The sequence below is a fragment of the Tursiops truncatus genome, chromosome 9 (assembly GCF_011762595.2).
Source record: "Tursiops truncatus isolate mTurTru1 chromosome 9, mTurTru1.mat.Y, whole genome shotgun sequence".
Classification (NCBI taxonomy): Eukaryota; Metazoa; Chordata; class Mammalia; order Artiodactyla; family Delphinidae; genus Tursiops; species Tursiops truncatus.
In genome coordinates this window covers 16503495-16531386 of record NC_047042.1, presented here as the reverse complement: position 1 = coordinate 16531386, position 27892 = coordinate 16503495, and the positions used below count along the sequence as shown (strand labels likewise).

The 27892-nt window shown below is 43.9% G+C and overlaps 1 pseudogene; it reads right to left on the bottom strand.

Moving 5' to 3' along the window:
* Nucleotides 1-8549: 8549 nt before the first annotated feature.
* On the bottom strand, nucleotides 8550-27187 carry LOC101336279 (large ribosomal subunit protein uL22m-like; annotated as a pseudogene).
* Nucleotides 27188-27892: the final 705 nt, after the last annotated feature.

Sequence of the window (27892 nt, the reverse complement as noted above, 5' to 3'; positions counted from 1 at the left end):
GGCTTCCCTGGTGGTGCAGTGGTTGAGAGTCTGCCTGCCGATACAGGGAACGCGGGTTCGTGCCCCGGTCCGGGAAGATCCCACATGAAAAAAAGATAGCCTTTTCTCCAGATAATGTTGTCCTTAATTTGTGCTTTTTTTCAGATGCTTATGCTCATGGAATCCTAGTTTCCTTAAAATTGTGAAACTTTTGTCTTTAAATGAAATTCCATTTCAGCACAATGATTAGTGAATACATTATGTCGCTGGGGGGGTTAAGAAGATGACTTAGATACAACTCTCGAGGATCTTTTTAGAGTCTAATGAGGGGATAAAGGGCACAAATAACTTGGACACAAGGCAGAGCGTGACAAGTGTCAGCCATCAGCATGGGTATTCAGTTGATGATTTTCCTACAGCTTTCCTTCCGTGTTTAATTCCCGGAGCGGCTAAGAATTTGAATAAAATGCAAATATTAAACAATCATCCCAATATGAGATCTTCTACACACTATTATACATCATTTTCTCCAGTTTGCTGTCCTGGTTAAAAACAACACTCAAGCCCTCTGATACTCCAGCACTTTGATCTCTTTTCATGGGGAGATTTGCATCCTCTAAAAGAACAAACCACGATAAGTCAGAAGAGCAGAGGAAGCTTTCAAAAGTAAGCCAGAGACTCTAGTAGAAAACTGTTTAACTCTCTGTGAGCTTAAAAGATCCAGGTGTTTTTAGATTCCCTCAACACTTGGATCATTCTTTAGATAGCTTCGGTAAAAACACAGGTAATACTAACACCTTAATATCCACAAATGTCATGCATAAATATTTGAGACTTTCACAAACGCAAAACTCCAACTCCCTTTATGCACCACAGAATTAATGGAATGTTCTCTCAAAGCAAACAGTGAGGTTTCTCTCTGGCAGAATTATAGAAAAACCTTTTCTTTTAGACGATGGTTATAAAGGCTCTTAATACTCTGGGCGTGAATGCCATCTATTTGTAGCATGTGTCATATCCATTATATTTTCTCATTTTCCTCTAATGCTTCAACTACTAATGCTGCAACCTAATATCATATCCACTATTAAACCTGAGAGTTTAGTCTTGGATAGGCCAACCAGATAAAGCTCGCTAATAAGTTTGACTGCCCAGCAGTTCTAGTGAACCTGTTAAATAGTTGGTTCATGGCAAAACACCCTGATCCCATATGAATTCACCTACGTCTCCTATAAGGCAGGTTGATTCTGGCCCCAAGAAGTTTTATTGAAGTTTATTTGCTCATATTCAAAATCCCTAAGTAGACATGGATTTCTTTTCCAAGAGCAGACAATAAAATACAAATAAAATCAAAACAAACAAAAAGAGAAAGCACTCCCCAAATGATGTAATTCAGAGGATGTACCAAATATATCGGCCATGATGCCTGTCCCACCACAGTCCAAGCTAAGGAGCTCTGCTTTGCTCCAAGAGACTGTGACCTCACCCGAAGATGGTTGAATATGAGCCAGTCCATAGCTTGGCTAATGACACATGAGGTATCCTGGCACAGAAAGTTGATGAAGATGAATCCTTGTCTTGAAATTTTTAAACTAAGAAATACTGAGGAGGGCATAAGGGCCTCACCCTCTCGGTTTCTCATGTCCATAATGGAAATGATAATAATATTAGTATTCACAACATAGCAGAGATTAATCAATAATAGTAAAGCACTTGGAACAAGACCTGGCACTTAATAAGCATGCAATAAATGCACTGTCATCATCATCATCATCATGAATGGCTGTCTTCTATTCAGAAAACCTTGCATGAGAACGCATATGTAACAATACGTGTGTAATAAGCTGAAAAATGAAAGGAATGAGGGATGACTAGCCCTACCAGATACGAAAATTTAAAAAAAATAAAGCTACTTTAAGTAAAATATGGGATTCATGTAGAAAGAGGCAGAGAAAAATTTTTCCTGAAATTGACCCAAATATATATGGAAATTTAGTGTATGATAAAGGTGGCATTTCAAATTAGTTAGGAAAAAATGTTATTATTAATAACTATTTTTAGAACAATTCAGCAGCTATGTGGAAAAAAGTAAAATAAAATCTGTAACTCACCCCTTATATCAAAATAGATTCTAGATAGGTCAGCAATTTAAATATAAAAAATGAAAGTAATAGAAAGAAATATGGATGAATATTTTTACAGTACTGGGAGATGCTTTTCTAGGACGAAAAAAAATTCTGACGGCATTAAAAAACTACTGACTATAATTAAAAGCAAATGGGGGGAAAGTTAGAAGCAAATGTTTGGTGGAAAAATCATGAAGCCAACAGACAAATAGAAATATTTGCAACAAAAGTGAAAGTCTAAGGCCTAATTTCTATAAAATACAAAAAGCTCTTAAAAATCAGTAAGAAAGGAGTTGACCTTTCAATAGAAAAATGCACGAAGGGCATACAAATGACTAATAAATATAGGGAAAATATTTTATTTCTTTATAATTCAATAAATATAAATTTTAAACAAAATTAAATATCAACATAAGTTATCAGATCAGCTAAGACTTCATTTATAACAATCAGCACTGAGAAGGTGGGAGAAACTCTTTGATTCACTGCTAGTGGGGGTAATTTGATCATATATTTTCAATTAGAAATGTACCTTCCCCTTTATCCAGCAATTGTATTTCTACAGACTTGGAGAAAAATACAAGAGTATGTATAAAGATGTTCATTGCAACATTGATCTTAAGAACAAAATACTGGAAACAGTCTAAATGCCTGTTAATAAGGCACTGGTTAAATAAATTCCATGCTGTAGAATACTATACAGTCATTAATAAAACCAAGGGTAGATGTATACATTGCCTTTACTGACACAGAAAATGCCCCAGATTTATTTTTAGTGGAAAAAACAAAATGACAGAAGAGAACGTTGAATATGAGTCCATTTAAGCATTTCAATATCAATATAAACATGTATTATAATATTGCATACAAATATGCAATATAAATATGCTCCATTTATGTATTCATATGTACATAAAATACATACATATTAAAATACATGAATGAGGCACATTATGCCTATATCTATAAGTAGCAGTAGTACTAGTAGTAGTGGTGTGTGTGTGGCGGTAGTATTTGTATACACCTCAAGAGTGTCTGTGTAGTATCCCCAACTCCTAACCTCTGGGGAGTGGGGTGGTGGGTGGGAAGCAAGGCACTCAGAAAGGAACTCAAGAACCTTTACGTTTTACTCTTATATTACACATTCCTGTGCTGTTAGAATATTTTTATAATGAATGTATATTATTTTTATAATTTTAAAAACTCAAAGAAATTCATTTTTTTAATCCTGCTGTGGCTCCTTTTGGAGAAAAAAATAAAGCCCGAACTCCTTAGCCCACCAAAGGCTGCCATGATTTGTTTCTTATCCGCCCCTCCCTTTCAGCCTATAATCTCCTATAATCAGAACTGCCTTGCCCTTCCTCTTTTGCTCCCCTCACCCCCTTGGGGATAATTTGCCTGTCCGCTCTCAGAGCCACTCCCCGCCCTTCTCCCTTTGCTCTGTCAGAGGAAACTACATTTCCCAAGCTCCCTTGCCCTTCAGCTTCCTGTTGAGTTGGCCAGCAGGAGTCCTGGCAGGAGCTGGGAAGAAGCCAGGGTATCTCTCCCTCTCTCTCTCGGCTCAGATCATCATCTGACTGTATCGCCAGCTGCCGTGGGACATGGTCTTCCATGGACCTAGCATCTGTAGGCAGGTCTACTCTGGTTGCTGCTCCCACAAGATGGTACCAGATCCCAGGCTCTGATAACATCACTCTTTGTCCCTCCAGCCCGATTGGAGGTAGCAGCTTCCTGCTGTTGATAAACTTAGAGCTGTCTCACCACCTCTGTTGGACTTCTTAGCTCTTCCATTGGCCATGGAACCAATTTTCTGCATTAAATTTTCTCCTCTTGAGATACCTCAGGTGCTGTGTGTTTTCCGGACTGAGAACGATGCCCTATTCCCTCTTCCCACAGTAATAAAAAACTAACACAGTCTGTTGTACCTAACTGCAATAAGCACAGTAAGTACTCCAGTACCTCTGGGCTTTTGTTCAAGTCTTTCCCTCAGCCTGGAATGTCATTCTTTCCCTTGTCTTTCTGTCAAAACCTTACTCATTCCCTAAAGCTCAGCTCAAAGCCCGTCTTCTCCAAGAATCCTCCTCTACGTCTCACACATATTCACCCCCTGCCTGCTTTCCAGCCACATGTAGAGAGCAAATGGATTATCCCAATGCACTTTGTGTCAAGTATTGAATAAAATACTCTAGTGACAGGTGACATCTTAGGCCAATCAGGTAACACCTTACTGGCCATTGGGTTATCATTTTTTTCTGTTTTAAAAGCTGAGACGTAGTCACCTCATCATAGAGCCTTCCCTAACCACCCTATAAATTAATACATCCTTTTCTGGGGAATCATAATTACCAGTAAATTCCAGAGTCCTTTGTTTGGTTTTATTTTTTCAATGAGCTCACTTTTGCATTTAGGTGCCTTTTAATACCTGTTTTCTCTTCAGTTTGGTAATAAATGGCTCCACATTCTTGTTCCAGTTCAATGAAAGTTCTTTTTAAAGGCAGTGCCGGCCGAAGTGTAGTCACGTGTATACTGTCCCAGCGTGTAGATGCATTTGCAGAAGCCGACCCCCAGGGGTCAGAATGAACAAACTAGATGTGGACTCAGGGGTTTGATCATTAGCTCAAGAACCCTCAGCTGTTTCTCTGGAGAGTAATCACTTATCTGTTGTGAGAGAATTGGGGCTTTCCCCAAATAATTTCTGGCTCATCATCACCTGGTGATATAGGAGTAGGTCTGAATGACAGAGAGAAGACAATGTCAAAATCATGGTGAGTAAGCTAATGAAAATTTTGTATGTTGCAGAAAAACATTGCTGATCAGGGGCTTCCCTGGTGGCGCAGTGGTTGAGAGTCCAATTACTGATGTGGGGGACGCGGGTTCGAGCCCCGGTCCGGGAGGACCCTGCATGCTGCGGAGCGACTGGGCCCATGGGCCGTGGCTGCTGGGCCTGTGCGTCCAGGAGCCTGTGCTCCACGGCGGGAGAGGCCATGGCAGTGAGGGCCCGTGTATCGCAAAAAAAGCAAAACAAAAACAAAAAACATTCCTGATCTGACAATTTTGATGACTATTTTAAGTCTTCCCTAATCCTTTAGCAAAGAAGAATGTTCCTTTCTGCTTTGCCAACTTAGACCAAATAGGCCCTCTATTCACACCGACAGAATTCTTCCTCCTTGTTACAAAACCACAATATGTATATTTTCAGGGGAAAAGTTTCATTATATAAATTTAAATTATAATTGATAAACACTCTGCAGAAAACCATTTTCACAGATGCACATTTTTATCTGACCTCAGTTTATAGAGTGTAGCAAAGGCAAACAGTTGAGAAATGCTTAATGTTTAAAGTATTTATGGCATTAAAATTTCAGATTAACACTTAATCCCTCAGTGGATATTCCTATCAGGAGAGTTGCTTCTTTAGATTAGAGTGGAAAATTACTCCCTTAGGAGGGAACAAAAGTCCCAGAGTTCCCTGTGTCCCCGTCGACTTCACTTTTGCCCACAGAAGGACAAAGAACTGCAAAGGGCCCTATGCATGGAGAACAGCCAGGTTCGCGGCACCAACGTTAACCCAACTTGCATCCGAGTTCCAGCCACCCCACTACCATCCTTGGATATTATCAGCATTGCAAAACCCTCTAATCATCTATCCCTTTCCCCACTCTCCCCCTCAAGCCCAAGTTCCCACTATTCGCCTCCTTCTTAAGACCTACTGTTGGCTGTCATTCCGTGTTTGATGGTAAACAAACACTTTTATTATTCAAAGATATTCCCCACACTCTAGGTCCTCTGCTATCCTTGCAGAGAATGAAACTCCGCTGTCCACTCTCGCAGAGGCTCCCACTTTTCTGCAGTCATCTGGGGTAGAAGCTGTGCTGTATTTTCAAGGTCCGCTTGTGTGCAGAATCCTACCATTTCCACTTCCAAATTTTAATACTGCCTTTAGTCTCTCATTGTCATTCTTGACTCTGACCTCACTACACATTCACCTCAAACTCAGTCACTTGTGTCACCACTTCTTTCTGGAGCACTTTGCAGAAGACCATACATAAACCACCTTAGTCTCCTAATACCTTGAGCTCTCAAGACCACACCTTGAGTTTAATTATTCCCTAGAATTTCTGTTGTTTAAGCCACCCAGTCTGTGCTATTTTGTTATGGTAGCCCAAGCAGACTGAGACAACACCCAGTATTAACCTGGGCTCTATATTTGAACTTTTATACTCTATTCTGAAACAATGGGTTTTCTTATGCAAAATTCAGATACATAGGTTTAAGGCCAAAACATGAAGTCAGATGACACTTGACTCTGTTATCCTCTGTCTCCTCCTCTGTAAAACAGGTATGATAGTTCCTTCTCTGCCAGCTTCACACCATTGGTGTGGCAATCACACGAACACACTCAGCAAACCTGGACGCACCAGGAAATGCAAGCATCACACAGTCCGGCCCCCGGCAACCTCTTGAGCTCAGAAGGGAGCTGCACATTATGAATGTTAGCTCCTAGTTTCCTTTTTTACCCAGAACAAGCAGTTATTATAAATCTTAGTTTAAATAATTAAATGGGAAAGTGTCCAGAGGCAGCAGGAAAACTTCAGGCAGTCTATACCAGGGAAGTCTCAAGACAGTCCAGGAGGGAACCTTGGAAAACCTGAGCCAGAGAAAGGAAGAGTAAAACAAATTTCAGGTTGAAGAAGAAAAAGAGTCAAGATGCTAAGAGAACTCTGGCTTCTTTTCCCAAGGCAACAGTCTGTCACACAAGCAAAGGCCCTTCCAAGGGGAAGAGGGAGAGCATCTTCTCTGGCTGTCGGGGTTGGTGAGGGTGTAATCAGGAAGAACAAATCTGACTCCATACTGGATCTGTTTCTTTTTCTTTAACTTTTGTATTCTATTGCTTTTGCTGCAAGTTATTCACTAAAGGGATGGTGCCTATAGCTTCAAGTATACACAGTGGCGCATCTCCAGGAACCCCATCTCCCATGCCTGCGTGTTAAGCTAAAATACCTTTGTTTAGCACAGGGGAAACATCCTGACCAGGCCCACCTGTGAAAGGCTGCAGGAAAGAAAAAATTAACACAGCCCCTACAGAGTCTGGCCGGAACCCAAAAATATTTACGACCACTTATTGCCTTTTTACTTTACGTCCTCACCTCCTCCTCTTTGTTCTAGAAAAGAAACTAGCGTCCAAACTTGGGTAAAATGGTTTTTTGGGACACTAGTCCACCATCTTCTCAGTGTGCTGGCTTTCCAAATAAAGTCGCTATTCCTTGCCTCAACAGCTCATCTCTCGATTTATCGGCCTGTCGTGAGGCCAGCGCTCAATCTTGGACTCGGTAACAAGGGGAGGGAAGTGTGTACTTGAGGCCTAAGAGAAGACAGATCACTGGCGCGGAGCGTGAGTAAAAATGAAAGCAACAATGAGAGGAAGAAAGCGAACGGCCTGAACTTGGACTAAAGTAAATTCGGTCAAACATGATTAAATACACACAATGCCTAGAGCAAAAGCAGGAGCTCAAGTTCACACATCAGCCAAACCACAGTCTCTCACCAGAGCAGCCAAGACACAAAAGTGGTCGGGCGGAGCACCTGCCCAGCAGGGCGGGATGAAGGGATGCCGCACCAGAGGGCCTGGCAGCGTCACGCACTCGGTAAGGCCACCTCCAAATCACTGCAGACGCAAAACCAAAAAGTGCACGAGACAAACAACTCCAGGTCAGCACACGCGTGCTGCACTCCCAGCTCTACCACTTCCAAATCCGGACTCGGCGATAATTTACTACACATTTCAGGACCCCGGTTTTCTCCTCTATAAAATGCGTTGATAAAAGTGGCTTCACTGGCCTTCCAGGATTGTTGTGAGAATCAGAAAGTTATAAGAGGAAGCATTTCGTAAATGGGAAGGAATCACACACGAGTGGGGTTGGATATAGGTATTTCCGCAGAGCCGCATCCCCGGGACTTGCGCACACGCGAGCTTACGTACAAGCTCTCTGGGGGCCTCAGCAATGTTCATTCTGAGGACTGCCACTTGCTTTCGGGCAAGCTGGAGCTGTGGCACAGCAGCAGCCGTGGAGGCTGCAGTAATGCTGCCCGGGGCTCTCTTTTCTCTCCCTCCTCTCTTTCTTCAGAGGCCTGCCCAGCAACAGCGAACTACAAGCCCTCCAGACTCCCGCACTCCCCACCCACTTCCCCCTGCTTGGATTCCTCATCTCCCCACTTCCCCATCAAGGACATTACTCACGAGGACCAGGCCTGCTGCCGGGTCCACTGCACCCTCCACTTGCCTCTACCTTTGATGCAACAAATGATGCCCCTTTCTCCTGCCAGTGTGGGAATCGTGTTTGCCTTGGCCAGGAGGGTGCAGGGAGAGCAGTGGGGATTTCCTGTGATGGGCTACACCGGCACCCCAGGCCCAGAGGGAATGTTGGGGGCCCTCTTGGAGCTCCCTTAGGGGCACTGAGGCAGCTGGGGGGTTATGGAGGGTCTCAGAGGAGGCTGTGGTCCCGGCTTCATTCCCTCTCCATGCACTCAGGCTGCAGCCCCCCGGCACCGCACTGCCACCCGGCCCAACCCTGGAAGGGCCTTCCCCAGGCCCTTGCCTCCATGGGCCCCAATGCACTGGCCCATCCCCCCTGCTGTCTCCACCTTTTCCTGGTTTCCTGCTCTCCATCTTTTCAACCCAAATTGGAACCGAGGACTCTGACAAATTCAGTCACACAGAGCTCACTGTGTTTTCTTTCCTTTTCCCCTTTGTCAGAAAAACAACAACAAAACCTCTGTGCCCACCATCCAGTTTGGCGGTACGTTGTTTAGCAAGGTTTACTCACCAACAGGTTTGCTCCCAACTCCTTGTTGTTTGAACCGCCAACTCCAGGGACAGAGATGAGTTTCGATCCATTGGCGAGATGTTGAAGCACTGGAGAGGGGAAGGGGGCTTGGAGGTCCGTGATAATAGAATGAACTTTTATTGTACTTCACAGTTTACAATGTCCTTTCGTGACTACATTATTTTGTTGGAGCCTCACAACAGCTACATAAGGGAGATTGTTCAGATTAGAAATGTGGACCTCACAAAGGTCACATAACTTGCCCATCAAACATCTGAGCTGATTAGAGATGGTCCTGGAGCCTAAGTCCTCTGCTTCTGACTACTTGCCCTCCACGAGTACTGGAACCGAGGATGGCTCTGGGGTAAAGGCTCTCCCGCCCCAGGAGAGGCTGCCCGTAGCCGCAGAGCCGGGTGAGCAGTAACAGGGACCGAAACAGTGAGAATGGAGTTCCACGAACGCCCCCGATGAAGGCCTGCTTGGTCAGAGGTCCCTGCTGCTCCTGGAGCTGCCTTTCTCCCAAATGTACAGGAGACTGCTTCTTGCTGCCTGTGGAATGGCAGCCTGTAGGAGGCTTCCTTGGACGTGAGTGAGGAGAAACTCCAACTCGGTGCCCCTCAATGTGGGCCTCACTAGAACCACCTGGAAGCCTTGTTAGACCTACTGATTGTCTGGTCCCCAGGTGATTTAAATCTCCCCAGGTCATTGTGCTGCACAGGGATGATGTAGAATCGCTGCTCCAGGTGATAAGAATGAGTGAGGCTGATAAGTGGGATGATGAGAAGGGTGGCTCACAGAAGAGGGGTACCCCAAAATTGAACCAGTGTGCTGTCACCTCTCCACTCTTTCCCCAAACCATTCCCTTTTAACTTGAATTTCTGAGTCCTGCAGTGCTGGTTTGTTCAAGGCTCTAACTTTCTGCCAAATCCCAATGCCCAGCCAGGAGTCTCAGTGCCCAAGAAGTGTCCCCCATCTATTCTAAAGACAATTCCAAAGTGTCACTCCCTGATGGAAAGGAGTGCCAAGGAGAAGGGTGACTGGCTGGCCAAGGACCCGCAGCATAAGACGAGGAACTGTCTGCACAGAGATACCAGCTACCACTCAGCACTTTCAGTGGAGACTGAGGGGCCTCGCAGAGTCACTTACACTCACTAGCTTGCCTTTCAGGCATTTATCGAACAAACTGTCTGAACCAAGCTTCTCCCAGACACCCACTGCTTACTGCCTCCCTGGAGCTAAAGCAAGTAGCACTATATATACAATATATAATATATATATATTATATATATATTAATATATATAAAATATATATATAGCACTATATATATATATATATATATATATATATATATATATAGCACCAGAGTCAGAAGCACCCCCAGAACCTAGGACGCAGCTTAATCATAAGTCCCACCACCTCAGAGAGCCCCGTGCCCAGACCAGGTCACAGGAGCAGGGAGGCTAGATGGGGTCTTATTTAATGTGGGAACAGAGGGTTCTCTATGCGGCACAGGCAATACAAAGGGAGAGGGTAGGTGCTCCTATCACCTGTTTCAATTATCCTAACAATAACCTGTGAGATAATAACTATGATCTCTGTTTTACGTCTCGACAGAAGCCCAAGAAAGACACATCTCTAGAACCTAGGAGTCACTAAAAGCAAAAGCGTTCGTACACAGGCCTCAGGTTCAGGGGAAGGTGGGCATTGACTGCTCGTCAATAGCAAATCTGTGCAGCGAAGTAGGCGCTATAGAAATTCGCCAACCCCTGGTGCTAACTCAACCCAAGGGAGAATATTATTCCATAAAAAGAATGAAGTACTGAGTCATGTTACAACATGATGACCCTTGTAAACATTATGCTAAGGGAAAAAAGCCAGTCCGAACGGACCACATATTGTAGGACGCCATCTATATGAAATGTCTGCAATAGGCAAGTCCGTGGAGACAGAAGGTAGATTCATGGGGGCTATGGCTGGGGCCAGGGGTGGGGTGGGGAGGAATGCTGTGTGAATGCTAATAGGTATGGGGCTCTTTTTGGGGGTGAGAAAAACGTTCTGGAATTAGATAGTGGTGATGGTTGCACAACCTAGTACATTTATTAAGAGCCGCTGAACTGTACACTTTTCATGGTATGTGAGTTATATCTAAAAAAACAAAAAAGAATCCAAGGGTGATGGGCTTCAAAATCTGAAAGGTGCCTAGGGTTCCCTGAGGCTTTCAGGGGAGCCTAAGAATCCCCTGTACAAGGTCTCTCAGCTAACAAGTGGCAAAGGCAAAGCGTAAGCCAAAGTTTGTCTGACTTAGCCTGCTTTTCTTCTGTCCAAGGTCAAGTTCAGTCAGTCCCCTAACTCAGCAGCAATGCTCCTTAGCTCAGGCCAGCTGCTCTCCTCCTAACATCTCACGCAGGCCCTCTGCCCCAAGGAGTTGGTGTCCGGGTTAGGACGCCACAGGAGTAAAAGAGGACGGGCACCTTGGGCCTGAGCCACCCTTTGGGAGGTTGGGGGAGCCCAGTGGTGCTGCTATGGACCAGGGTTCAGGGGAGCTCAGAGCCACAGAGGGAACAAGGTCTTTGCATGATCCCAATACCTTTCCTTTGCAGCTCTGGTTACAACATGAATTATTATTATTATTTTGTGTGTGTGTGTGGTACGCGCGCCTCTCACTGCTGCGGCCTCTCCCGCTGCGGAGCCCAGGCTCCGGACGCGCAGGCTCAGCGGCCATGTCTCACGGGCCCAGCCGCCCCACGGCATGTGGGATCTTCCCTGACCGGGGCACGAACCCGTGTCCCCCGCATCGGCAGGCGGACTCCCAACCACTGCGCCACCAGGGAAGCCCTGAATTATTATTTTTAACTAAAACATATTAATGGAATATTTTAGTCTTATAATAATTTAAAAATTACCCCATATCTCTACATTTTACAATTAATATACATATTAATTTAAATAGATATTCATCTTTTGTTGCAATAATTCTTTTCTTTAGTAATAATTGTAATATTATCATGTTTAGCATTTTTCTGCAATAATATAAACATTAGCAATGAGATAAAATACTTTATCCTTGCTGCTGCTGAATAGTGTAGCAACTGATGTTGACAATCACACAATGATTCCACTTGTCCACTTAAAAGGTTAAAATTACAGTTGCAGGGTTTCCCTGGTGGCGCGGTGGTTGAGAGTCCGCCTGCCGATGCAGGGGACGCGGGTTCATGCCCCGGTCCGGGAAGATCCCACATGCCGCGGAGCGGCTGGGCCCGTGAGCCATGGCCGCTGAGCCTGCGCCTCAGGAGCCTGTGCTCCGCAACGGGAGAGGCCACAACGGTGAGAGGCCCGTGACCGCAAGAAAAAAAAAAAAAAAAATTACAGTTTCATCTGTATCTTTAATGATTGCCTATGCTAAATAATGTATATCTGTTATTGGATAATATAACTTTCCTTTTCTGTTGTGATACATATTTTAAGCTTTTTTCAACTGTTGAGAGTTTATTAAATCTTTCATATTCGTTGTGTAGCTCAAAGTCTTAGAGATGGTAATTTACATGGTAATTAGAGAAATAAAAATAGATTATCTATAAGGAAATGATAATGTTCTATTTTAAAATAGCCCATATTTATTCTGTAGTCCAGAAAGTATGAGGAGCAATTCTAGAGCCAGAAGGTAATTGTATGTTTCATGGGACTATTTTCAACAACATGAAATTATTTATTTGTCCTTTACCTGTTTGTGATCATTCTCCCTCTAGATTGTAAGCTCCACGAGGACGGGGACTGTACCTGTCTTCCTCACCACCGTGTTGCACTGAGCATGCAGGACAGCACTCAAGCAACCTGAGGCAGAGGGAGAGAGATGAAGAGCTGAAGCATCAGGGAGAGCTGGATTTGTCCTTGTCTACTCAAAGCTCTCCACCTCATTCAGCTGCACAGGAGGAAACAGCTCCACTGAGGCATAGCGTCCCCTCTTTCTACCTCAGACGCAGTGAGCAGACCTTGAGAAGAAATAGGACTTTTGGATATTAAAGGGATGAGGCACAAGATCTGCTAAAGAGAATCTGATAATGAAAGTTGGGTGTGGATACAAGAGGAGTCCTGGGCCACCGGAAACAGGAATGATCAGAGCCAAGTCCAAGGCTATTGACACGCTCTCTCCTATTTGCTTGATTAAGGGATTCATGGTGGCTAATTGCAGGCCCCATCCCACAGACAGAGATGGCAACCAGAGAGCTAACTCTTCCAGTCTAAGTGGTGATAGCTCTGTCTCCCGATCTTCCAAATACATTCAAGCATTCCATGAAGTGATATCAAAGGCACACATTTGATTCTCCACATTCAGGATAGCAAACTTGGCAAAGTGCCCACCCTCTGCTAGAGACTTAACATGTATCCCCTTGTCTGCCTCTCACCATAATCACAGGATGTAGCTCTTACGATTCCCAGTTTACAGACAAGGAGTCTGTTGAGTATGTGGGGAGTATGGATTAGTACCCAGGCAGCCTGGTGTCAAAGCTTTGCAGGCTTAACCACCACATCTTACTGCTTCCTGCTACCGTCGCCTTCTTAGTAGAACTCCACGGAGTTCCCTTGACAAGGATAATAGCCCAGCACCCCTGTGCTCTGACCTCAGCTGTGACTTGTCTACAAAGCTGGCCCTGCACTTATTGGCAAGGGAGGTTCTAGTTCACAAAAGTTAGTAGATTAAAAAATAAAGTAGTTGTCAACAACTGCCTACGTGACATTTTATTTTGAATTTCCATTGCATTGGAAACCAGTCCTGCTGTTCCCATTTTCTGAAAACGAGAAAAGCCACAAAGTGTCAGTGACAAAGCGGTTGCCAGGTCCTCTCTGTGATTTGGGCTCCTCCTGCTGTAAGAAAAGTTAAGTCATTGAGGATAAAGCCTTAGGAAAGAGTTCTCACATTCCAAAAATCTATCAGTGCATCGATGCATCTATCATTGAATCACTTCTATCGGAGCATCCCTTACTTCTCCTTTCCCAAAACAGGACTTTTATTCACATCTACTTTGTTCTCCTTCAAAGAGAAACTGCATTTGAATAAAAGCAACAGTACCACCTGCAGCGCTTCGGCACGTGCACATGAAGTTATTTCTGAAACTGAGGACTGCGGGCTTGGGGCAAGGGAAGCATCTCCCTGCAAAGTTTCACTTGGGATGGTCTGAATTTCAACCTGAGCCACTGCCTGTGACTCCTGTCTACCTTCAGTGCCGGCTCTGCAGAAAGGCTGCCCAGCGATGCCAGACTCTTTTCCGAGGCTGTCCCTGGAGGCGGGTGCTTGTGGAGATCCTTTATCTATTTAACAAACAGAATATGGTTCAAAGAAGGATGTAGGGCAACCTAGATACTGAAAGAAAGCAATGGGGAGAGACTGTCTCAGCACATCTAAAGCCTGGAGGCTAGAAAACTAGAAGGATAAAGGAAGAGGTTGCTCCAGGAAGACTTCTCCAAGGTGTGGGGACCTAGCATCGGCAAGGACGGGAAATCAAAGGGACACTTTCTCCCTTCGTAAAGCTGTGAAGCTGTGGCCTTCCTAAAGATGAAGCCCACACTGACTGTTATGAGGAGGGCGGAACGCGATTAGAACTTCATCTCTTTGCCTTGAACTTGCAAACAACAGTTCCCCCTGCCTGTTCTCTGAAGCTGGCTGGCCAGGTGCTGCAGAAGAGTGCACCTTGTCTCTTGTCTGGATGGAAACAGCAGGCATAGGGTACCCTCTGAGGGAGCCCTGCCACCGAGTTGTAATGAACCAAGCCCCCAAGGCAAATGGTGTAAAGCCCAGGACTACCCTAAAGCCACTTTGCTGCCTGACTAAAGCCACGTGGCCTGAATACATTCAAAATAGATTCCTTGTGGAGAAAACCCCCTGAGATTCAACTCATGATTTTCCATGAAGGGAACGGTATCCTCAGATATCCGAAATAGGGCTTCTTAGAAGTGGAGTTGGGACCATCTGTATCTGAATCAGCTAGGGAACCTATTAAGAATTCAGAGTCCTGGGCCCCATCTCAGACTTACTAAATCAGATTTTCTGGGCGGTGGCACCTGGGAATTTGCATTTTGCAGATTTAGGGGATTCTGAGAAATGGTAGGGTTTGGGAATCATTGGACTTGAGAATTAAAGACAAACTCTTAGAAAAATTTGGCCCAGGTGAGACTACAAACATTTTCAGAACAGTATTTTTTTAAGCCCCCTCCTGTTACTATGTGAACAGGAGCTGCAGATTCAGTAGAGGACAAAGGATCTGTACACAGAAAGGTGGCATCCGATTCACTTAAATGTCTGTCTTGCTAACAGTGCAGTCTGCTGCTAAACGGTAGTTTGCCCTGAACAAAAGGAGCAGAGACGACGGTGCTGCAGGTGAATCTGACTTGTGCTTGCAATTGCCATGGAAACGGCAGCCATTATCGCTAGCTAGGATGCCCTCCCAGGCAATCCCGCTGTTCTATTTTAAAAGCTACTGCTTCTGCTTGCTTCAGATTGGAAATCCTGCCTTCTTGGGGCATGGTGCTGAGGGTTTATAAACGTGTATCCAAAAAAGAAGTAAATAGGGAATTGTGCTTTCCTGTCTCTCTGTTTTCTTCTCTTACGCATCTTCCAAAATCATCTCAGCATAATCCAAACAGGATGGAAATTCTTCTCATCTCTTGGCACAAATCTCATCTTGCCTCTGGCTTGTAGGGGAATAGGAGAGGGTGAGTTTAGGGTTGAAATAATTCATTTGCCTTTCTCCTTTCCCTTCTTAATCGGTAGGCCTAATTATAAATGCATCTGCACCAGGATTTTAATTAAGTTGAAATTTTAAAACATTGTTTATTTTTACACTGAGTGAAGGAGAAATTTTAAAAGGATGAACATGAGGGGAAACAATGCCACACTAGAAACCAGATGTTAATGTTGGGCATGCCATGCACAGTCAGCGCTGTATCTTACATTATGAATTGAACATTTTATCTTTGCCTAAAAATGGTAAAATGACAGCAGCTACAAGCATATGGGTTTATCATATGCTATCACACAGGAAACAAGGCTCCAGTGGCTATGTCCTCACCAAGGGAACTCTCCTCATTCCAGAATCAGGCCTTCCCCCTTCCAGGCTCCGAAACCCAAATGCTCCTGGAGTACATTCATCTCCTCAGGGGCAGACTCACATCCATGAATCCCCCCAAACGGAATGTCAGATCGTTCACTGACAATGAGATGTACCTCTCACAGGGATAGGAACACATATATTGTATAACCAGTCCTTTCTTCCCCGGTTGGTCAACACAGGGGAAGCCAAATAATATAGTGGTCAAAATGCTGTTTTGTTCATTTACAATCAGAAAAAATAAATAACGTTATAAGGAATAGGATACTAAAATCCCTCATAACAGACTCATTTCTGTAAGCAGAACCAGAGAGGAAGTCAGATAATAATCAGAGATCGCCTAGAGAGCAGGAAATCAGAACAAAGAGTTCTTCAGCGCTTAAAAGCATTAGGCTGACATAGCCTGATGCTTCCACCTACAAGATGTGATTGGTCCGGCCAGTGGGAGGGGATTATTCCCTCTGCCCTGGACAATGTTTTGGAGGCCCTTGCTAACTGTTCCTGGTCACTCAATTTCCTATGCTCCCAAGCTGATCACCATGTTCCTGATTTTCATATTATTTCTTTGATTCAGCTTAACATCAGTCAGGTTACTGTCTCTGTGGACTGGGCCTGGGGGTGGGGGAGGCATTGTCTTTTGAAAGGCTTTGCATATTCCAGGTTCTGTATTCTGTGCTGTGTTGATCTTCTAGTTTAACTCTGTGCCAGCTACCTTATTTCAATTTCTTAAGAGCAACCTCTCTGACACTCCCAATAGGTGGGCAACATATCCGAGTACACTTACATTTCTTCAGATTTTCAAGCTATCCCAGCTTGTATTTGAGAAGACAGTAATAAATTCACAACCCATCTCTTCCTTGGCGTGGTTCTGATCGTGAGCTGGGCTGAGCCACTTTCAAACGTCATTACTGGGGTATCGTCGGTTGCTTTAGAGTTGCCACCCTCCTTCTTGTCCTTGTCTGTCTTCTCCCCTGGTTACCATGTGTCCATCACCAGTCACCCATTAGGTGAATGCTTGTATCCTAGACTGAGAGGAAGGGCTAGGGGCAGCTGGGGGGTTAGGAGGGTAAAGCAGAGGCTGAGCAGGGACATGCAGATGGGGACATAGGTCCACCGGGCCACTCTTTGGAGGCACAGCACAGAGACCAGTTAGAGAATTTATCTCAATTTGTTCTATTAAAATGTTTATATTTGTTGAACTGAACATCTATTGCATGAAGGTACCTGATTTTGCACCTAACTGACTGGTATTTGGGTAAATTCTAGTAAACGGCAGGAAAGAGGGAACAAGCACTTAATATAACCCCTAGAGGCCGGTTGCCCTCTTTAGGTTACTAGGGTAAAGGAGCTGGGGACTCGAGTTCTGAAGGCTTTAGCCTGGAATGAAACTACCATCCGGAAAGGAAGGATCAGGGCAGGGCAACAAAACAGAATGTAAAAAAACCCCCAAAAACAAAAAAACAGATAAACAGGACCACGCAGCCTGTTACCGACCCTCCCTAACCTGTCCCCTACAAGGGTCCTTCTGCTGCCCCCTGCCATTGCAGCCAGTAGAAGACCCAGCTCCGTTTGGGATAGGCCGTGGGCGGGGCTGCTTTATAGGATCTCATTTGGGGGGTGGGGAGGGGGCGGAGTTCTCCTGGGTCTAGAGCATGCGTGTTGCTCACAGGCTCCAGACGGAAGTGCGCCGTGCAGGTCTCTGCGCAGGGCGCGCCGCCCGTGTTGCGTAGCAGTGTCCTAGGCAGCGCTTTTCCACACGGCCCGCGGGAGTCGAGGTGTCAGGCGCTGCGGTACTGCGTTGGAAACTCTAATCCTTGTTAGATGCAAGGCCTCTGCACGCGGACCCCTAAGGCAAGTGAAACTACACGAAGCCCAAAAGAGGTTAGGCCTTCTCACCTAGGTTCCATTTTATTTTTCCCAGGGACTCCAGTGGGCTTTGCCGGTGACAAATGCGTAGATTCCGTAAGAGATGTGTGCGGTGAGGGCATCAAGGGGTGGGAGCCTCTTTGAGAGGTCCAGGCATCACCTTCCCCTGCCCTTGGACCCTTAACTCTACTTCGAGCTTGTGGGTCTCCTGGGCTGAAGCAGAGGCCGCTAGCTCTTGGCTACCGGGGCACCGTTAGGGTTTCTGCATGGAAAGTGTGAGCTCAGCATTCAGCCTCCACCCTGGAGAGACGGCAGACTCCCGGAGTGGCCTTCGTGGGGCATTTGTGGGGCTCTGCAGCAATCTGAAGGCATGCAGAATCCCAGCCTGGGCTTCTGCCATCTCCAGAAAACTGGGGATCTCACCTGAACGAGGAGAGTCTTAGGATTCTGCTGGAAGAGACTGAGGTTGTTTAACTTCACTCGCTGTATTGAGAGTCGTGCTGGTCCAGGCTGATCCCGAAGGAGACAACAACAGGTTCCTCTATGGAGCTAGTGGGGGCTACTCTTCAGGTTCCAGAGTAACCCCGGGAAGGAAAAGATGAGATATGCCCCGGGATCTACCCAAAGTTAAAACCTAGGACTTAAGTTGAGGCAACCCAGATAAGCAAAAGGACAGGTTACCAATTTTAGGCCACAAAGATACTAGCGCCTTAAATTTGCAATGTAGAAGCAAGATAATGTTGGATAGGATTCAGGATTCCTGTAATGGATGTTAAAAAGAGTTGATTGAATAGACGTTTTCTGAACCGTTATTAAACTTCTATGTAGGAAGGAAGGAGGAGGAAAGGAAAAGTGGAGAGACTGGGAAATCTTTTCTCATTTGGAGGTACCAGAGTTTTATTTCTTTTTTAAGCAGAACCATTGGAACTACCCAAGTCTACATTGACTAATTGGTGATAGTATATATATATACACATATAAATGTGTGTGTGTGTGTATATATCTATATCTATATATGTATAGTATAAATATATATGTAATGTTTTAATTTGGAGATATAAAAAAGCTAGGCATATACCATGAAACAACATCCAAATAAAAGTGAAAGGGGGTAAGAACTCCAGAATTTGAGTTTAATTACTAAGAAAATGTCTACTTGAAAAGCTGTAGTAGTCCAATACACAGGTGAGTCCTTCTGTAAAGAAATCAGTTATGGCATTAAAACCATTCATACATCTACACACTCTAGTTCTGCAATATTTCCTATTGCAAGTAAATTCATATTCAAAATTTTAAAACTGTCTTCAGTCCAATTAAAAGAATAAAAATGGTTTAAAACTCACTAATTTAAAACAAAGCATCTATACTAGAAAATTCCATTGGTTTACAAAGACAGTCCCCAATTTAGGATTTTTTTACTTTACAATGGCGTGAAAGCAATACACATTCAGTAGGAACCATACTTTGAATTTTGAATTGTGATCTTTTCCTGGGCTAGCAATATGCAGTGCGATACTCTCTAATGATGCTGGTGAGGGCAGGAACACAGCTCCCAGTCATGAAGGTAAACAACTGATACAACCACTCTATCCAGACAATTGTTCAGTTTTTCGATTTCAGTACACTAGTCAATAAATGACATGAAATGTTCAATACTTTATTATAAAATAGGCTTTGTGTTAGATGATTTTGTGCAACTGTAGGCTAATGGAAGTGCTTTGAGCATGTTCAGGCTACGCTAAGCTATGATATTTAGTTGGTTAGGGGTATTAAATGCATTTTTGACTTCTGATAGTTTCCACGTACTATGGGTTTATCAGGATGTAACCCCCTCATAAGTCCAGGAAGATCTGTACTGTATTTCCAAACTTGAACCATTTGAGCTGTCTAGCTCCACATGAACTAAATGACAGAAGCTATGGTTTCTAGAGTGGATGATGGTGTCTGTGGGTGAAACCCTTTTCATTCAGCTGCTTGGGAGGATCCATAGCCTGATGGGCAGCCCCTACCCTGCTCACCTGAGAGCAAAGACTGTGAGCCCCAGCCCTGCCTGCTCAGTGTCACCCCATGCAGAGTGTCACCTTGAAGAGTCCTTCTTACATTACGGCAGAAGAAAGCCACACTAGCTACTCAGTCTCTCCTTCTTCTGTATGAACAGACAACTTAGGATTACCAGGCATAAGAAGAAAACCAGCAACAAGAAAGTGAGACCAAGATAAGTAATTGGAAAAACAGAAATAATTCAGGAAACAAAGCAATTTTAATGAAAATCCTCAGAGAGATTAGCTATCCTTAAACCAAGGTGAAGATACTATAAATAAGGAGCAATCAAAAAACAGAATGAACCATTAGAAATGATTAATTACTAATATTTTAAAAAATGTAATAGAAGAATGGAAAAGTCAAGGACATTGCTCAAACCTTAGAACAAAAAGACAGAAATCTTAAAAGGAGATAAAAGTTGAGACAACTTTATGTTTTGTATATTTTGCCACGATGAAAAATTTAAAAAAAAGTTGAGGGCTTCCCTGGTGGCGCAGTGGTTGAGAGTCCGCCTGCCGATGCAGGAGACACGGGTTCGTGCCCCAGTCCAGGAAGATCCCACATGCCGCGGAGTGGCTGGGCCTGTGAGCCATGGCCGCTGAGCCTGCGTGTCCAGAGCCTGTGCTCCGCAGCAGGAGAGGCCACAGCAGTGAGAGGCCCGCACACTGCAAAAAAAAAAAAAAAAAAAAAAAAAGTTGAGACGACTAATTCAGCAAGTCTAGTATTCAACAAATCAACTTTCAAGAGAGCAGAGACCATGAAGAAGACGAAATTAGCAAAGAAATAATGAAAATCTTTTAAAGCCATGTGGTCACAAATCTTCCAGTTGAAAAGATCTATTAAATACCTAATTCAAGAATTTAAAAATACTTATTCCCAAACATGTTACTATGAAATTTCAGAACACCAAGCATAAAGAGAACATCTTCAAATCTTCCAGAAAGTAAAAACAAGTCAGCCACAAAACAAGCCAAACTAGCATCTGATTTCTTATTAGTAACAGTGGGTGCTGGAAAGCAATGGAGCTATGCTCTCAAAGGTCTTAGAGCAAATAATTTCCAATCTGTTGTGGACTGTCTTGGACTATGAATCTGTATATTTCCTGTGTGTTTCTTTAACCTCTTTACCTACTCATGTGAACCCCTAGGGTCCATTTTCTTCCACTCAGTTCTACTCAGATAGGCATGAGTCACCCACTTTGGAAGCAGCAACAAAGACTATAAAATTAAAAGGAAAAAGCCTTTGGACAGAGGACCAGACGGGAAGATACATCTGCATGCTTGAAGGGCTAGTTTTTCCACTCTAAAGCCTAGATAAAATATGGACCAGGAAAGGGAAGAAAAAGGCAAAGGGACCACTTCAGAAAGGAATGAAGAAAACTCTAAGAGAGGAATTGGCAGGATGGGGAAAGCTTTTATGACAGATGTCACTTGGTTGCCTGGAAACTGATTTGGTGCTGGGCTGTCCACACTGGCTGCAGTCTCTAGTGAGAAACTCCACCCTTTTTGTTAATAGCTGGTCATCATCCACTGAGTGTCCAGTTTGATGGGGCACTCATTCGTATGGGTGGATTATCCACTCTCTGATGGTGTACCTAAGATATTTTGTGGGATGTTGGTAACATGAATATATCAAGACAGGGTTGGACAAAACCAGTTGAAAATTGCACTGTTCTGGTTATAGTTGAATACTATACCCAGGCAAACTATCAAATGTGTTAACAAAACTGAGATACTTTGAGACATGCATATCTCAAATGTTTTATACTATTTTTAAGAAGTTTCTTGATCTCTTTTTGCAAAATGAGGGAGAGAACCAAGAAACAAGAAGTTATGGGATTCAGGAAACAGTAGATGCAATACAAAAGAGCAGTTAAGGAAAGTCCTGGTATTTCCAGAACGATAGCTGTAGAGCAGGTCTAGGAAAAAAGCAATTCCTATAGAAGTAGGAGGATGGAGTTCTCTGGACGAAAGGGAGGTCTTTGAGAGGGTGATCTTGATGGAAAAGATGGTGTATGGACAGAATGTTTGTGTCCTCCAAAATTCATATGTTGAAATCCTACCCCTCAGCATGATGGTATTAAGAGTTGGAGTCTTGGGGAGGTTATTAGGATTAGATAAGGTCATGAGGGTAGAGAATGGGATTAGTGCCCTTATAAGAGTCATGAGAGCTTGCTTCCTCTCTCTCTGCTCTCTACCATTAAGGATAAAATAAGAAGTTGCAATCTGCAACCTGGAAGAGGGCCCTCACCAGAACCCAATGGCACTGGCACCCTGATCTTGGACTTCCAGCCTCCAGAACTGTGAGAAATAAGTTTTTGTTGTTTAAGCCACCCAGTGTGTGATATGCTGTTACAACAACCTGGTCTAAGACAGATGGTATGATGGAATAGAATTTGTCAAAGCCAGTGCTTTAAGAAAAAAACAGAGAGAGAAAGAGAGAGAGAGAGAGAGAGGCATTTAGAAACTTAAAAATAAAACTCCACAAGAAAAATATATCTAAATATGTGGCAAACTCAAGTACATAATGGTTTTTAAGAAATTTCTAAATTATAAGAAAAGAGAACTCCATTTGACTTTCTTACAAATTTCTAAACTGTAAGAAAAGAAATCCTCCTACCAGTGCTGAGTTTATATCATTTGGCTCAGTAAAGAAGTGAAAATATTTCAAGCACGTAACTTGGGCCAGCATTTGCACACGCCTAATAACACAAAAGTTGCTTTTTTGGCTTGCAAGAAGACTTGACTGTGGTAGCAGAACAGAATACAAATTGGTAAACTTGATAATGTAGAAGGTAAAAATGACAAAAGGAGGGCCATGGCAGGAGGAGGAAAGCTAGAGAAAAGGATGGGGAACGATTTTCTTTTTATAAAGCTGGGAGTCAATAGATAATGCTGAAAGTTGATGACACAAGAAACAGGTTGAAGTAAATTATTTACAGTCACAAAGATAACCAATAGAAGAACGGGGGGTGGGGGGGAAACAAGATAGACATCTAGCATTGGAAGGAGTGGAGAAGAGTGTCAAATATGAGAACTAATACAAATATTTTTTAATATTGACTGTCTTAGTTCAGGCTGTCATGACAGAATATCATACAATGGCATTGGGAGGTTTAAACAACAGAAATTATTTCTCACATTTCTGGAGGTTGGGAAATCCAAGAACAAGATGCCAGCAGATCTAGTATCCGCTGAGAGTACTCTTTGTGGTTTATTGGGGACTGTATCCTCATGGGAGAGGGGGAGGGGAAAGGGAGGCGGCCCCAGGGGGAGAGAGAGAGGAAGGGGGAGAGGGAGAGAAAGTTCTTTCCTCCTGTGTCTCTTCTTATAAGGGCACTAAGCCCATCTTAACAGCCCCACCCTCATGACCTAATTAGCCCCCAAGTGCTCTACCTCCAAATACCATCACACTGGGGATTACGGTTTCAATATATGAATTTTGAGAGGACACAAACATTCATTCCATAGCATCAACTATGGAAAGTGAACCTGAGGCTGGAGAGAGGTGGGGAGACTATTGTTTATTGTTGTATACTCCTCTATGCTCTTTGATTTATTTTGAGCAAATAGTTCTTTGATTAAAACATTTTAGATGCATTTCAGGAATCACCTCCTCTGTGAAGCCTTCTCTGACCTCCCTCTACTAGCAGAGGTGGGCATTCATTATGCCCTGGTTGTACTTATACCAGATGTTATGGCCTTAATTGTACCCCCTCAAAATGGATATGGGGGCTCTAACCCCCATGTGACTATATTTGGAACTAGGGCCTTTAAGGAAGTAATGAAGATTAAATGAAAAACAACAAGGTCCTACTGTATAGCACAGGGAACTATATTCAATATCCTGTAATAAACCATAATGGAAAAGTATATGAAAAAGAATATGTATGTGTGTGTGTGTATATATATATATATATATATATATATATGACAATCACTTTGCTGTGCAGCAGAAATTAACACATTGTAAATCAACTATACTTCAATAAAATAAATTTTTTTAAAAAAGGTTAAATGAAGTCTTAAGGGTAGAGTCCTGATCCAATAAAAACTGGTGTCCTAGTAAGAAAAGGAAGAGACACCAGAGCTTTCTGCCAAGTGAGGACACAGCAAAAAGGTAGCTGTACCAAAGCCAGGAAGAGAACTCTCACCAGAACTTGACCATCTGACCATGTTGGTACCCTGATCTCAACTTCCAGCCTCCAGAACTGTGAGAAAACAAATTTCTGTTGTTTAAGCCACCCAGTATATGATATTTTGTTGTAACAGCCTGAGCTAATACACCAGATTCTACTGCCATGATTTGATACATCTGTCTCCTCTTCTGGATTATAGACTCCTGAGAGCAAAGCCCCGTATTAATATAACTGCCATATATTGAGGACTTAGTATGTGCCAATCACTGTATGAGGTACTCACACACTATCTCATTTAAACCTTACAACTTCATAACATCAAAACTATTATCCTCATTTTACAGATAAAGAAACTAAGACTTGAAGAAATTATGTGGTTTGTCTAAATTCGTTAGACTCCATTTATACCTGGCTCACACCACCATACTGCCTTCTGTCTTCTGTTTCCTTGCCTCCTAGCAGTTCCTCACACATAGCTGGTTTTGCGAGGTTGTTTGTTAATTTCTTGGATAAATGTATTCCAATGTCATCAAGGGAAAAGCACTTGTTTCTCCTTACAATAATATATTCCTGAACTTAATGTTCTTGAACACTCCCACTCCCATCCCCAGTGGAGATCTTACACCCCTCAAATCATCTTGGGTAGTCAGAATGTGAGCCATGGAAAGATGGATCTTGTAAAGACAAGTCAGTTGGTGAGTTCTCCATCATTCAAATCCATCAAGAAATGGAGATGCCCTTTCCCAAAATTATGTTTGAAAACAGAAAAGTTAGATAGCATTCTACCTGGAGCATACGGTACAAATTCCTTTATCTTCAAAAACAAACCCAGCAAATTCCCAAAGAGAGTGCACTTCAAACTGAAAAAGCACCCAGTCATTTTCCATTGCAGGGAATGAGTGGAAATAAGAAAGACTGTCTCTCCCTCGGCTTCATTCTGAATCAGCTTGCCCATCTATGAAGCTGAACTTCTCCTATGCAGATAGCACAGATATCCGTTGTCTCATTATCTAATGTCCCTCTGCTAAGACTAACGATGGTTTTAAAGCAGGCTGTTACATAAGGAAGAGTTTTCTACTGTTATAATAAATATTAAGTTACAGATCTGAGAATGTGGCAAAGTATTTTCAAAACCACAAAGAGACATCAATGAAAAAGAGCTGCAGCTCGATAGAAAACGCTAGAGCATTGAGTCTCTGTCCTGCTCTAAGTGCCAATTCCTGCCCTTCAGTTTGTGTGGTCCCAGCTGAGGCAGGGAAAGGTAGGCTAAACAGCCTTTAATAGTTTACAGCTGAAGACCATTTAGGTCTCACGCTTTCTCTCAAAAGAGAAGAGCCCAGGTGGCTTGGGGTAGTGGGTCAAAGACGAATTTTAATCTTGAGTCAGAAGACTCATAAGAAAATTTAGCTATAAGGTATGGAATGAGTGCTATGCCTGTCATTAAGGAAAAAGGTAGCGTGAAACAAAGGAAAGAGAGATGTAGCATTTCAGTCCCAGTTCTATCACTAAGTTATCATTATTCACTGGAATGTAAGCTATATGTGGGCAGGGACTTTCTGTTTTACTCACTGCTATATTCCCAGCACCGAAGAACAGTGAGTGGCACGTATTAGGCGCTGAATAAATATTTACCAAATGAAACAATACATTATTGCTGTCTTGAAGAAGTCAAACAGACAGCCCTTAGGGACTATTCTTCGCTGATTCGTTCTCTATTTGCCCCACAGCACTACTGCCCTTGTCAAAAGAGCATGAGGCATGAGCAGCCTGTGTGAAAAGAAGCTGATGAGGTGATGCCGGTGATGCCCTGGAGGAAAGTTGCAAGGCCTGAAGGTACAGTTGGGGAACTTGGGTGGCAGGTCGACTGGTCAGAAGGGAAGGGCAGCCTGAGCTACCTGTGAACGCAGAGATGCCGAGGTTGGAGGAGGAAAGGAGAGCTGCCAGGGCGGCAGCAGGAGCTGACCAGAGGGACTTTGTTGAAGCAGAGCAGGAAAGCTGTTTAAGCAGCCAGTTTTCTGCTGGCTTTGGCCAAGGGGCTAGTGGAGATGAGCTATCAGCTGCAAACGGAGCCAGTGGAGGAGAGGGAGAGCAGAGGGAAGTTGAAGAATTAGGGCAGACTGGTCAAAACGGAAGGCAGGCGGATATTGGACTAGCCATTTTTGCCTTCCGTAAAAAAGAGAAGGCGGGCGTCCCTGGTGGCGCAGTGGTTGAGAGTCCGCCTGCCGACGCAGGGGATGCGGGGTCGTGACCCGGTCCGGGAGGATCCCAGGTGCCGCGGAGCGGCTGGGCCCGTGAGCCATGGCCGCTGAGCCTGCACGTCCGGAGCCTGTGCTCTGCAACCGGAGAGGCTACAACAGTGAGAGGCCAGCATACCGCAAAAAAAAAAAAAAAAAAAAAAAAAAAGCATTTGTCTTTAAATTTGGTTTTTTTAGGAAACAAATGGTAAAATATATACACTGTGGATTCTGAATTTCCGCATCACAGAGTGTGAATGTGATGGTCCGGTTTCAAAGCTCTTGAATATATTCTTTGGTGTGGGTGACACTGTCTTTGGTATCTCACGTGGAGGTGGGAGGCCTTCCACCAACTTCGCAAAATAATGGCAACAAACCTCCATGATCCCGAAGCCACCTCCATGGTGGTATCAGATGTGTTTCAGGTACTGGCCTCTCCCCGAAGTGGACTCAAGCTGTATATATTCAGCTGGATCTGAATTCCACATTGTGGTCTCTCACTGCCATATCTTGTGCTTCTAAGAGAACCTCCTCCATTATTTGGGCCCCTTTTTCGTCACTAAATTCCAGTTGAGCTAAAGCATGGTCAGTGGAGATTCCTCGAATCCGTTTAGCCAAATACCACATCTTGTCTTTGCTGTACTTTGTCTTCGACAAATGTAGATTTCAGCTGGCCTCTGAGGAGGTCCTTCAGGTAGTTGTGGAGGATAAACAATTTTTTTTCTCCCATTTTCGAGAAATTTCAAGAGAAACACTGGTGTGGATATGTGGTTAGGGTAAAATGTTATGAGATGAAAGGAACCCCAAGACCAGCTTCCCCCTCAGATTCTGCATCCATAACGCCTCCCAACGTTCCAGTCTTGCCACTGCCATCTTTCCTGGAACTCATAAGTTGTTTATTTGGGAATGTGATTCTGGGGGCAATAGGGCAGGATAGGAGAGGGGAACAGGGAAGGAGAGAGAAACAATACAAGGCTATGAAACTGAACTGGCCATCGCTAAGGACACGTGGTGCTCCATCCTGACCAGACCTTCTGAAGAGCTGATGGAAAGCACCTCTGAACTGTCAACAGAGGGGAGGACATGGGGAACGGTTGTTAATTCCCCCACGCTTCTGGGCTGTGCACAGGTCGGTTCCCACAGGGATCCCTTGCCTCAGCATCATCAAAACCCCAAGGCCAGAACTGAGAGGTTCACTGCACAGGCTCAAGTGCATCCGCACGAGGTCCATCAAAGCCCACAGGAAACTGGTCATCACAGCAGTGGCCGGATAGGAGGTGGGGCTGGGAGGTTTGGACGTGGGGCGCAGTCACACCTGGCTTCTCTCTGATCTGCTGGTGCCCTGCCTCTAAGTCCAGTTCACAGAGTCCTGATCAAGGTGGTGGCTAGTTGCAATCTTTGCAAGGACTTGACATAAAAGGACTAGTGGGACAAGCCGCAGCTAGTTTACAGGCCATTGTTCATATTTAAGACTTCCCTCCTTTGCCATAAACTGAGATCAGTGGTTCTCAAATTTTTCACAATAGAAACATCTGAGCAGCTTTTATAAAGTCCTTAGCCTAGCCTGTAACCCAGATA